The sequence below is a fragment of the Belonocnema kinseyi genome, chromosome 5, assembly GCF_010883055.1.
Source record: "Belonocnema kinseyi isolate 2016_QV_RU_SX_M_011 chromosome 5, B_treatae_v1, whole genome shotgun sequence".
Lineage (NCBI taxonomy): Eukaryota > Metazoa > Arthropoda > Insecta > Hymenoptera > Cynipidae > Belonocnema > Belonocnema kinseyi.
The window spans coordinates 12,971,286-12,982,752 of record NC_046661.1 but is presented as its reverse complement, the minus strand read 5'-3'; the positions used below and the strand labels follow the sequence as shown (position 1 = coordinate 12,982,752).

The 11,467-nt window shown below is 32.4% G+C and overlaps 1 protein-coding gene across 3 annotated transcripts in view; it reads right to left on the bottom strand.

Annotated features, from left to right (window-relative positions):
- LOC117173963 (neurotactin) overlaps positions 1–9,867 on the bottom strand; it is a 236,832-nt gene extending 226,965 nt beyond the window's left edge. For 2 of the 3 annotated variants that reach the window (XM_033362612.1, XM_033362615.1), the window contains exons 1-2: positions 9,555–9,867; positions 9,364–9,447 (exon numbers count right to left, since the gene is read on the bottom strand). The gene's annotated coding sequence lies outside the window, so the exon portion shown is untranslated. The remainder of the gene's footprint in view (positions 1–9,363; positions 9,448–9,554) is intronic. The other variant, XM_033362614.1, reaches the window with a different exon arrangement.
- Positions 9,868–11,467: the final 1,600 nt, after the last annotated feature.

Genomic DNA, 11,467 nt, shown 5'->3' with positions numbered 1-11,467 from the left:
ACATATTCTACACCTTCTGTTCTCTTCTTTTTCCCAGTACATCCCCTCCCTTACCTCGTTTCCCAGTCTAAATCTTGCTATTCTGGTCCACCTTCTCTCTCTTTAAAAGTTGTTTTTCTTCGAATAATTCAATTTTAAATTCTGCAACTTGAGCAGCTTTGACTTTGAAACATCCAATGTAGTTTAAAGTAGTATCAAATTGAAAATTATTTTTATTTAAAAGCGCTAATGCAATTTCAATTCCTTTGAATTTTAAGTGATCAATTTTTTCTGCTTTCAAAATTTTTATCTGAAATAATTTCATTTGCTGATTCTCAATTTGAAAAAAAACTCTCTGATTCTAAAAGCTTTTAATTTATTTTTGACTACTTATTTTTAATATTATTAGTATTATTTTAATTATCTCATATTAATGTCGAAAACATTAATTTCTGAACAATTATCGACAATTGCTTAGCATAAATGCTTTAAATAAAATACTTTGTATTTCAAGGTCTGTCAAATTATAATAGAACAAAGGGTTTTCCCGACCCTTCCATCTGGGATTTTTTTCGAGGGGTCATAAATTTTCTCTCAGTTTGCCGTCGAAAAAAATGGTAGATCTTGAAAAAGGCCGAGCGATCCTGGGTCACGCTGCACCTGTGGATTGTGGAGACACCTGTCCTAGAGCAGTGGTCGGCAGCTTCTGACCAAGTCAGGCTACCCTGACCGGGCTGCCCTACGACCTACTTTCAGGGCAGTGCCTGCGAGCTTGGCCAGACCACCCCTTTCCTCAGGGGTCCTTTGTTAGAAAATGGGGAAAAAATGTGAGATTAAAAAATTCGTAATTTTGCAATCAGTGACTTAAAAGTAATTTATTTGGAATCTACGTATTTTGCCGATTCCAAAGACATGTAATTTGTCTATAAAGGTTCAAAATTTGAGAAGTATTTAGTATTAAATTGAATATTAAGCTGAACTTTCTTAATATTAATCTCCGTCAAATATTCAACTTTTTTAGGCAAGTAATATATCATTGGAATCGACAAAATTCGTAGATGCTGATTATGCTATTTTCAAATCGCTAGCTGAAAAATTAAAAGTTTTTAAAGATCCTTACTTTGACATGCCTGTAGACAAAAGACCCCGCCAGGAGTAAGCTCACTTACACTGAGGTCCATGAATATACCGAAAAGTAGTTGAAAAAATTAAGCAGGGGCTGGCCTGACCATACCTGAAAACTGAGCAAAAAGTTTGCCGACCACTGTCCTAGAGGATCTCTAGACCAGCGATTCCCAAACTTTTTTGCGGTTTTCAGGGAGGGACAGGGCCGCCACCCTACCATTTTTTCCCTCTACTACAACCCAAGGGGGATACTTGACTGTCGGTCATGCGGGAGGTTTCATGCTTCACGCGAGAGAATTAGAGCCTGTTGAGAAAAATTAAAATGTGCTAAAATGTTAATAAATTAAATTTTAATTAGTTGAATCAATTTCCTAATCTGATTTTAAGCAAATGAAAGGAAAGTTGATGAAAATCGGTTAATATCTTCAATGCCAGTTGACAGTTCCTGTAATGTTGCATGTACTTAAAGATGTGCTTAATTACTCGAAATGTTAACCGATTTTTATCAACTTTTATTTCATTTTCTTAAAATTACATCAGGCAAATGATTCAGATAATTAGAATTGAATTAAGCCATGTCTTGAGGATTTTAGTAATTGAAACAGCCTTAAATCGCATGACAATGAAAGGGTCCTCATAGCGGGGGGTGGCTTGCCCCGACCGCGGTCGAGCCGCCGACTGTCGTGCTAGTTTGGGAATCGCTGCTCTAGACCAGTGGTCGGCAAAATTTTTGCTTAATTTTCAGTTATGGCCAGGCTCCACCCGACTTAATTTGTTCTACTACTTTCGGTCTAATCATGTACCTTAGTGTGAGTGAGCTTACTCCAGCAAGGGTCTTTTGCCCACAGGCATGTCAAAGTAAGGAAATTTAAAACTTTTAATTTTTCAACTAGCGATTTGAAAATAGCATTATCAGCATCTACGAATGTTGTCGATTCCAATGATATATTACTTGCCTAAAAAAGTTGAATATTTGACGGAGATTAATATCAAGAAAGTTCAGCTTAATATTCAATTTAATACTAAATACTTCTCAAATTTTGAACCTTTATAGACAAATTACATGTCTTTGGAATCGGAAAAATACGTAGATTCCAAATAAATTACTTTTAAGTCACTGATTGCAAAATTACGAATTTTTTAATCTCACATTTTTTCCCCATTTTCTAACAAAGGACCCCTGAGGAAAGGGGTGGTCTGGCCAAGCTCGCAGGCACTGCCCTGAAAGTAGGTCGTAGGGCAGCCAGGGCGGGCAATTTCCATTTGATCGCGACCTACCTGCTCGTCTTACCCTCTCCACACGATTTCTCCTGAAGTCCCTGACTGAGCGAGATCGCTGCGTCGAGCTTTGCCAGCGGGGAGGCCCCTTTGTCCTAATGACGCATAACATGCCAAACATAAAAATGTTATAGTTTTGCAATCAGCAAATTAAAAATATTTTATTCGGAATCTATGTTTTGTTGCGATTCCAACGATATGAAACTTGCAATCAAAATATAAAAATTAGAATAAGTTATGGCAGATTTTAGTTTATGTTCTGATCCTGGCAAGCTAGCATTATGGAATTTTCAGTAGAATAGTTGAAAATGCCTCAGTTTATTTGGTAGAAAACTCGTCTGTTGACAATTCAACAGAATATATGAATTTTTACGTAATTGCCTAGAAGAATATTATACTTGAAAAGATATATTTCCAACCACAAATGGAATAGTGGAATTTTCAGATTAAAAGATTAGTTTTTGACAAAATAATGCTGCACGGTAATAGTAGAGAGAGAGAGAGAGAGAGAGAGAGAGAGAGAGAGAGAGAGAGAGAGAGTGTGTGAAATAATATATCAAATTATCTAGGATCAAGTTCCAATCTATTATTAGTCATCATTAACCATTTAATTAACTATAAATATAATATCAAATTTTAAATCTTATATAAAAATCTGTTAATTATTTTGAAAAGGATTTTAAATATGATATTATATTTATAGTTAATTAAATGGTTAATAATTACTAATATTTCATTACGTAATAAATAGTAATATTTAATTACGCAATAAACTAAAAAATTTAAAGACTGCACGCATGCTTAAAGTTAAAACATTGTCATAGATTTGTATTAGAATAGATTAAAACTTGATCCTAGAGAATTTGATATATTATTAATATATAAATATTACTATATCATTAGTATAGACTAAACTGAACCACTATTGCTCATTAGGCCTAGGATATTGCTATCTGCTATTACCATGCAGCATTATTTTGTTGAAAACTAATTTTTTAATCTGAAAATTCCACTATCACACTTGTGGTTGAAAATATATCTTTTTAAGGCCATGTGACGAGAGGGTCACGTGACCAAACCTGGTCTTCAATTTTTTTTTCTCAACTTACGTCTAAACGAAATGAGGTATCGCTTTGAAAGTTTGGGAAATGAAAGAGGAGGTAATAAAGTCCATGTCTCTGCTTTGTTCCAGTGGAAATTTTGAGAAAAAATTTTTTTTAAGAAAATACCAGTGTAAGTTTTTTTTCCCAACTTACGCCCACACGGAATGAGATATCGCGTTAAAAGTTTGGCACGATAAATAGATGGCATGCAAAAATCGCTCACGAAAATTATGCACAAATAATTCAAAAACTAATGTTTGCACTTGAAATGCAAATAAACATGTTTGGTCTGACATACGTATCAGTCTGGTATCAGCTGTGTCAAAGCAGCACTAGCGCAGCGAGTAGACAACTTCGAACTTCTAGGGGTCTGTAGGTAAAGCAGATTGCATGATTACCGTCAGAGAAGGCTAAAAGTCAAACTTCTGCTGTAAAACCTAAATGTATCCGTCGATAATCATTATTTGCATAAATAAACTTTTTTCTTCCTCTAACTCTTTGCAAACCACAAATGATCCTTTAATATTTATTAACATTTCCCGAAAAAAATATCCGCGTTATTTAAAATTTTATTTTTCAATGTGGGTGAAAAACTATTGACCTTAGGGCTGACTTGATTAGCTGTTATACTCATCGCATGGCCTTAAGTGTAATACTCTTCTAGGCAATTGGGAAAAAATTCATATATTCTGTTGAATTGTCAACAAACGAATTTTCTACCAAATAAACTGAGGCATTTTCAACTATTCTACTGAAAATTCCATAATGATAGCTAGCCAGATACTTGAGAGCGAAGGTCTCGGTCCTATATTCTAGGCTAGAGACTCTGCTGTTAAGGCGCTTCAAACGGCTGTCAAATTCGCAAGGGGCAAACTAAATCTAAATAGTAGAGTTGTTGAACGCCATATTTAAACACATAATCTAAAGGCAATTATACCGACCGATTCAGCTCGCTTTTTCCCGAAAAAGCTATACAGTAAAACGGTAGTATGCTGACCGCGAGGGGTAGGAACGGAAAGCGGGGGACTCGCCTGTATTCCCACGTGTCTCTCAAACGGCTGTCAATTTGGCTACATCAAGACTACGCCTAAACGCATGAATTTGCATGACCGCAATATTTTAATCACATAATCTAAAGGCAATTATACCAAACCATTCAAATCGCTTTTTCCCGAAAATGTTGTTTTTTGTAATTGAAAGTGGAGATTATTTTTTCTCGCTTGAAACTGGCGCGTTGTGTACAGTACACGGGGGTATACCATTGGGTTGGTGCAAGAGGGGCTAGCGGGGGGCTCGACTGTCTTCCCAAGTTACTCACCAGGGGTCAGTATTTTTGGAATCGACATATCTAAAACAGATTTTTACGATCCAGTAAATAAGTATATCATTTTTTTTTGTTTCTTCACACAATTTTCGCTATGAAATGATTATATTCGTACGTGCATTCATTATTAATTGGCGAATTTCCAAAATAAATGTATTAACAACAAAAGTTTTTAACTGTGAAACGTAAAGGAAACAAACATTGTAATTTAACATTTTCAAAATTTTGAAGGTGTTAAATTTTTAACATTTATAGTTTAAAGTTGCACAAATGTTCCGCGTCAAGGCAAAAAAAATCATTAATGTGATAAATAACAAAGAAAATTATTATTCATACATTAGCGAACGAAAGTAAAATACACTTTATTTGCCACATTTAAATAAACTGAATATGTTTAGGAGAAAATAATCACTTTCAGTGATTATTTTAGTATTAATGTTAATTGTTAGCAATTTCTGTCGTCATTTTCATACAAATAATTACCACTGGACAATTTGAATATTTTCCATTACTCTTTAAACAATGTTTAGTTGTTTAAATTAATGTAAATTATTTCAACAATTATTTTTTCTCAAAAAGTATAAGAATAATATATTTTCTTATTGAATAGTAATAGTTGGTAATTGCTTGAAGTACTATATTTTGTTTTAAAAATTATATAATTATTTAAACTATTAATTATTGTCTATTTACAAAATTTCTAAAAACTGAGCCAGAGATGTTTAATTTTTCTCAAACTGCTGTCCTAAACTACTTTTTCTTGAATAATTACATAATTTTGATACATTTCTTACTGTAATATATCTGTAATATATCTTTCAGCGGTTTTTATCATTTTAATTATTATAAATTACCTAAAATATGGCACTTCAACCTCATAAATCTTGTTCAGGGAAAATATTGAAACTTGAATCATAATTTGCATTATTAAATGTACTTTTTTATATTATAATCAATAATCGTAGTAAAAATGGTGACACTATATAAAGAATGCAATGACAAATGCACTTGTATCATTTAAATTTTATTTTGACTTTTATGATTTATTTAATAGTGCGCCCAAAAAGATATAAACCATCCATACTCAATTTAAAGAACATTAAGAAAAATGTATTATAATATGTTTAATTCAAAACATACTATTTAAAAAATATGTTCAAACAAATTATATTCTTAAAACAATTAAAAAATGTTTCAAACATTTTTTCATACACTATTCAGGCAGAAAAGAAATCGTATGTCTTCTATCTTATTTCAATTTTTTTTATCAAAAAAATGTGTTTAAGCAAATAAAAATTGTCCAAACAAATAACGGGCCACCCATATACCACGTGGAAAATTTTAGGGGGGAGGGAGGTATGACAAAATTCCAAGCTTATCCACAAGGGGGACCGGGGGTGTCAGACAAGGTATACTCGAGTGGAAAGATTAGATAGGGGGGGGGGGGCAAAATTCCGCGGCTGTCCACGCGGGGGGGGGTGAAAAATGTCCACGTGGTATCTGGATGACCCCTAAGGATTTGTGAAAAAGTAGAAGAAATGAATCAAATTGATGTATATATTCAACAAAAGGTAGCTTAGGTTTTCAATTTGCGAAACAATTGGACAACACTGACTCAATTCTTACTAAGTTTGAAAATAAAAAAGAGTAATTGTTTAAATAATTATATAATCTTTTAAAAGTAATGTAATAATTCAAGAAATTGCAAACTATTAAATTTCATCCCGAAAATGAAAGGGCAGCCCCCCCCCCCAGTTTTCATTTTCGGAAAAAATCGCTATATTTGCCGAAATTCAAATATTGAAGTGATTTCAACCCGGCACTTTATTTTTCCATTTAATTAACATGGAGCAATTTTGGATTCTATTAATATTGAACTGATACTTCAGGGTTTGATCGAAACATGCCAAGTTTTTTAGAGATTGAAGAGGAGTGTCTACGAAATAAAACCATACTCATAACTTTCATTTTTAACCCATCCTCATCCCCCTCACAGCCCTACAAAGCGCCAAAACAATCAAAGAACTACGTTTTCTACATATTATTCTTCATTTTCAGCAATTTTTGTCATTTCTTTATACCAAATAATTATAAGTGGAAAATTGGAATATCTTCCATCACTTTATGTACAATTTGTATTGGTTAAATAAGTTTCACTTATTAAAACATTTATGTTTTCAAACAAAACAAAAAAATGCAAAAAATTGTATTTTCTTAATGAGGTGTAATTGTTAGTCATTTTTTGAAGTAGCACAATTTTCAAAAATATTTGATTATTTAAAAAAAATTATTCTTTCTTAAAAAATTATATATAAATTGAGCCAGATATTGTACCTTTTTCCTCAAACGGATATCCTATGCTACTTTTTAATTAATAATCACATCATTTTGATACATGTCTTCCAATGTTTAACTTACTTATTTTTATTTGTTTAACCCATTTTAATTTGTTTCAGCAGTTTTTTATCAAAAACTTTTTAAAAGTAATATGAAATTAAACATATACAATTATTTTTCTGTCTGTGTACAGTATAGAAGAAATATATATGCCGTTTATTATTTTTTTTTCAAACAAATTGCATTTTTTTAAATGATTATATTTTCCGAAAAATATTTTAAAAATAATATTTTATAAATGGGACATAATATTCAATGATTTCTAGGAGTATTAAATTCTCCTAAAAACATTGTCATTGTTTATACCATTAATTTTTTTTTATTTCCTTCAAAATTGAGTACGAACGGTTTACGAATAAGAATTCTTTAAACACTGACATGAGGTTTTTAACATAATTTACTATAGAGAATCATTCAAAATCATGTTTCATTCAAAATACTCCAAAATACATACACACATATGTTTGAAAATGTTTTGAAAATGTTCAATTACAAATTTTGTTTCCTTTACGTTTCACAGTTGAAAACTTTTTTGTTGATAATACATTTATTTTGGTAATTTGCCAATTCTTTACAAATTGTTCTTCAATTTCCAAATTGGGTTAGATTGTAAAACAGGGGCGTTACCTGTCACCTCTGTTTTGGCTAGAAAAAAATATTTTGTTTGGCAACAAACTATTAGAATCTTTCATTGAATGATTAATGAAGCGATTTGACGAGTCAAGTTTAACATTGTTGTTACTTTGTTACAATGATGTCCGGAATGTAGGCCTGTCACGATATATCGCAATGAGCATATTTAACGAGAAGTTGGAAACGGGTAGGTTTTTGACCAAATTATTTTTTTGGCCTGGCAAAGGAGTGTGTCTGGCCGTTTGGGTGTTTAAAAGCACCCAAACGGTGAATTAAGTTTGGTCATTCCGATATCGTGACATATCAATACTTAAAATATCATAGTATCCAGGAACAAAGAACCGATAGAAAGCGAGTCGGTTTGAATCTGCCATTCCACATTCGTCAAAATGCTGAGAAAACCTCAAAACCCATTCAAATGCAAGTGAATGTATTTTTGTTTCCTGGGTAACAATAATAATAATAATTTTAATCTTCTGCCTGGTCAAATCGCTTCATTTATCGTTCAATTAGATTCTAATAGTTTGTTGCCGAAAAAAACTTTTGCATTTCGACCATTTTTTCTTTAATTCACTCAATTTAGGTTTATAAAAGCACATTCAAGAGCATGTAATACTTACAGTTTCCCCGGCTTTTTTCCACAAAAATGAAAATTTTTTAAAACTGAATTCGGAAATGCTATAAAATATCATAACGGACGTTCTCGGACTCTTTTTTGAGGAATAATAACAAAAAATTTATTGTACTAAATAAAAATTGTATGCATATGCATTATTTTGAGGTTACGTTGTTTTTCACCTCTGCCTTTCCGATAATCTGGAAATTATTTATGAAATAAACTTTCTTCATTGCCTGCAAACAAGTTTAGTTTCGGGAGATTAGTTACTATGTTTATTTGTAAGTCACAAAAAAAGTATGCGGGGACGTCCGTTAGCATCTTCGCTATTATTCCCCAGATTTTGAAGGCAAAATATTTCTTATCCTAGGAAAAAAGCCGGGGAATCTAACACTGAAAAAATCGATACTATTTCCTAAGCGCTATGCATATTAATCACATTTTGCTAAATTAAAACTTTTTTGAATTAACCCACAAAAATGTGTGTGTGTGGACGTCCTTTAGCATGTTCGCTATAATTTCCCAAATATTTATTATTCTAGAAAGAAAGCCAGGGGAACATGTATCAAACAAAAAAAGAAAAAGTTTTCAGTCGATTTGACTGGCTCTCATGCATTCATTTTGTAGTTCATAAACATAGATCGATTACTTTCTTTGTTTTTCGCAGGATCCTTTTTTAGCGTATTTGGTTCATTTGATATGAAATTAGACCAAAGGTGTTTTATTACTCGATCGTAGTTTTCACGTTCCAAGGATCACCCTTTCATTTTCAATCAATACTTGTAAATTGATTTCTTACATATACGTTTTCGTAAACTAATATAACTTTGAAGATATACGCTGTTTTAAACTTAATACTTTTTTTAATTATTGTCACTGCGATTAAAATGAATAAGAGACTTTCATACCTGATGAAAAAGTCCTTATATTAATTTTGGACGAGGATAAAATGAGGAAATCCGCGAGTCAGTCAATTAAGCTTGGCGTACTTCCTAGTTTGAAAAAAAAGAACACAAGAATTCCCTTAAGTATTTTTTCAATAAGGATAAAATAGAAGTGTAATGGATGTTATCGCAACTCTTCGTTTTGCACAACTTACCTTCGTTTAATAAATCCTGAATTTGTAAAGGTGTTATTCTGGTCCAATGCAATCCTTAATTTCACTTAAAAAAGAATAAAATTCACGATATGCGACGAGAATTCGATCGGGAAACAAGACACCGCATTCAAGACTTTCTATTGTTTTCTCTGCTTCAAAGAAGAAGATATCATAATCTATCAAAACTCAATTTAACACAAAAGAAGACTACAAAGGAGATTGACGCCAAACATCAGACTAGATTCAATTTAGACGCGCGAACAAGAACGCTTAAACTACATGACGCCATATGACGCTAAGAGAAAGACAAATATACCGGCTGACTGGCTCGTTTAGTTGTTTGGCTCGCCTGGTTCAGGATGGGAAGGTGAGCTTCACGGAAGTATGCATGATGCAATAAATACATGATCCAGGCACGCGCAGGTAAATAAAACTGAGCCAATCAAAACCCACCATTTCATTTCTCCATCTTGGATAATTAAGATGGCAAAAATAAGTGATTTTAAAATGTAAAATTTTAGATTTTTAAATTCATTGAAAATAGACTCTTATGATCAAGCCATTCCTTATGATATTCAAAAACATCTAAGGACCTTTAACAATTAACAAAATAAAAATTACAATTTTTGTGGAGATTTTACAACGATTTTCAGGTAACTTACAATTCTAATCTCAAAAGTAAAACTCAGTTTTCTCTGAAGTGAATATGTATTCATCAAACTTTTTCCCTTTTGTACATCAGCTACTCATAAATTAGAAAATTGGAAATCTCCTAGGATCTAGTCCTAAATATGGCAAGCCGTATTACTTTTTAAATGTCTCAAGAAAATGTATTTCCATTTTAAAGAATATAATGGAAATGAATTTTAATTATGGTTGAACACATTAATAATTTAAAGCATTACACTTATTTCGGCGACATAACAAGATTTGCCAATTTATTTTTATTCTTACTTCGAAGTTTAAGTTTTTATTATGCTTTAACATCATTGTCCTGCCGGAAAAAAAGGAAGTATCGGAAAGGCCGCTTCGGAAAGATTCACAAAGGTTTTGGAAATAATTCGGAAAGAGAATCAGAAAGGGCTATGTGAACTTTGCTTCCGCTTCTTTCTGAACTTCGAGCTGTCCCACGAATCTTTCCGATTTTTTCCGAATGTCCTTTTCTCCTACTTCTTTTCGATCAGTGCAGAGTGTTCCTCTAGTTAGCCTCTATTTCATTATATTTATATATTTATTTATTGAATATATATAATTAATAGATCATATATTTCACATTTATTCAAAGAGAAATCGGAAAGTACATATACAGTGGGACACAGGAGAAAAATCGGAATAAATTATTGGGACACTGCGTCATTTATTCGGAAAGGTTCAGATAGAAGTAAATGGTGTGAGAAACTTCGCAAGAGTTCGGAAAGGCATCGGGAAGCTTCGGAAAGAGAAAGCGTTCGGAAAGAGAAAGCATTCGGAAAGAAACGGAAGCAAAGTTCACATAGAAATCGGAAACGATCGAAAAGGTGCTTTCTTTCCTATTCTTCCACTAGGGTGTAACACGTTGCATTACCATTATTTTAAAGCACTATTTTCATTCGTTATTCTTTATTAGCACTCTGGTTCATTTTTATTATGCTTTAACATACTTTTAACTCGTTGCATTTTCATTTTGTAAAACCATAATTTCAATTCGTTTTTATTGATATTATGCTTAGGGAGCATCCCTAAATTACGTAACGTTAAATTTTAAAATTTCATGTCCCACCCAGTCTTCTGTAACAGGAGCGTAACACGTGACTACTAACCCCACCCTACCAACAACATAACGTAACGTTTCCAAATTTTTTTTGTATCTATACCAAACTTTTATTGCTTTTCTGTCCTGTTTGAGGGTATTCGAAAAGCGCAGTTTATATTGC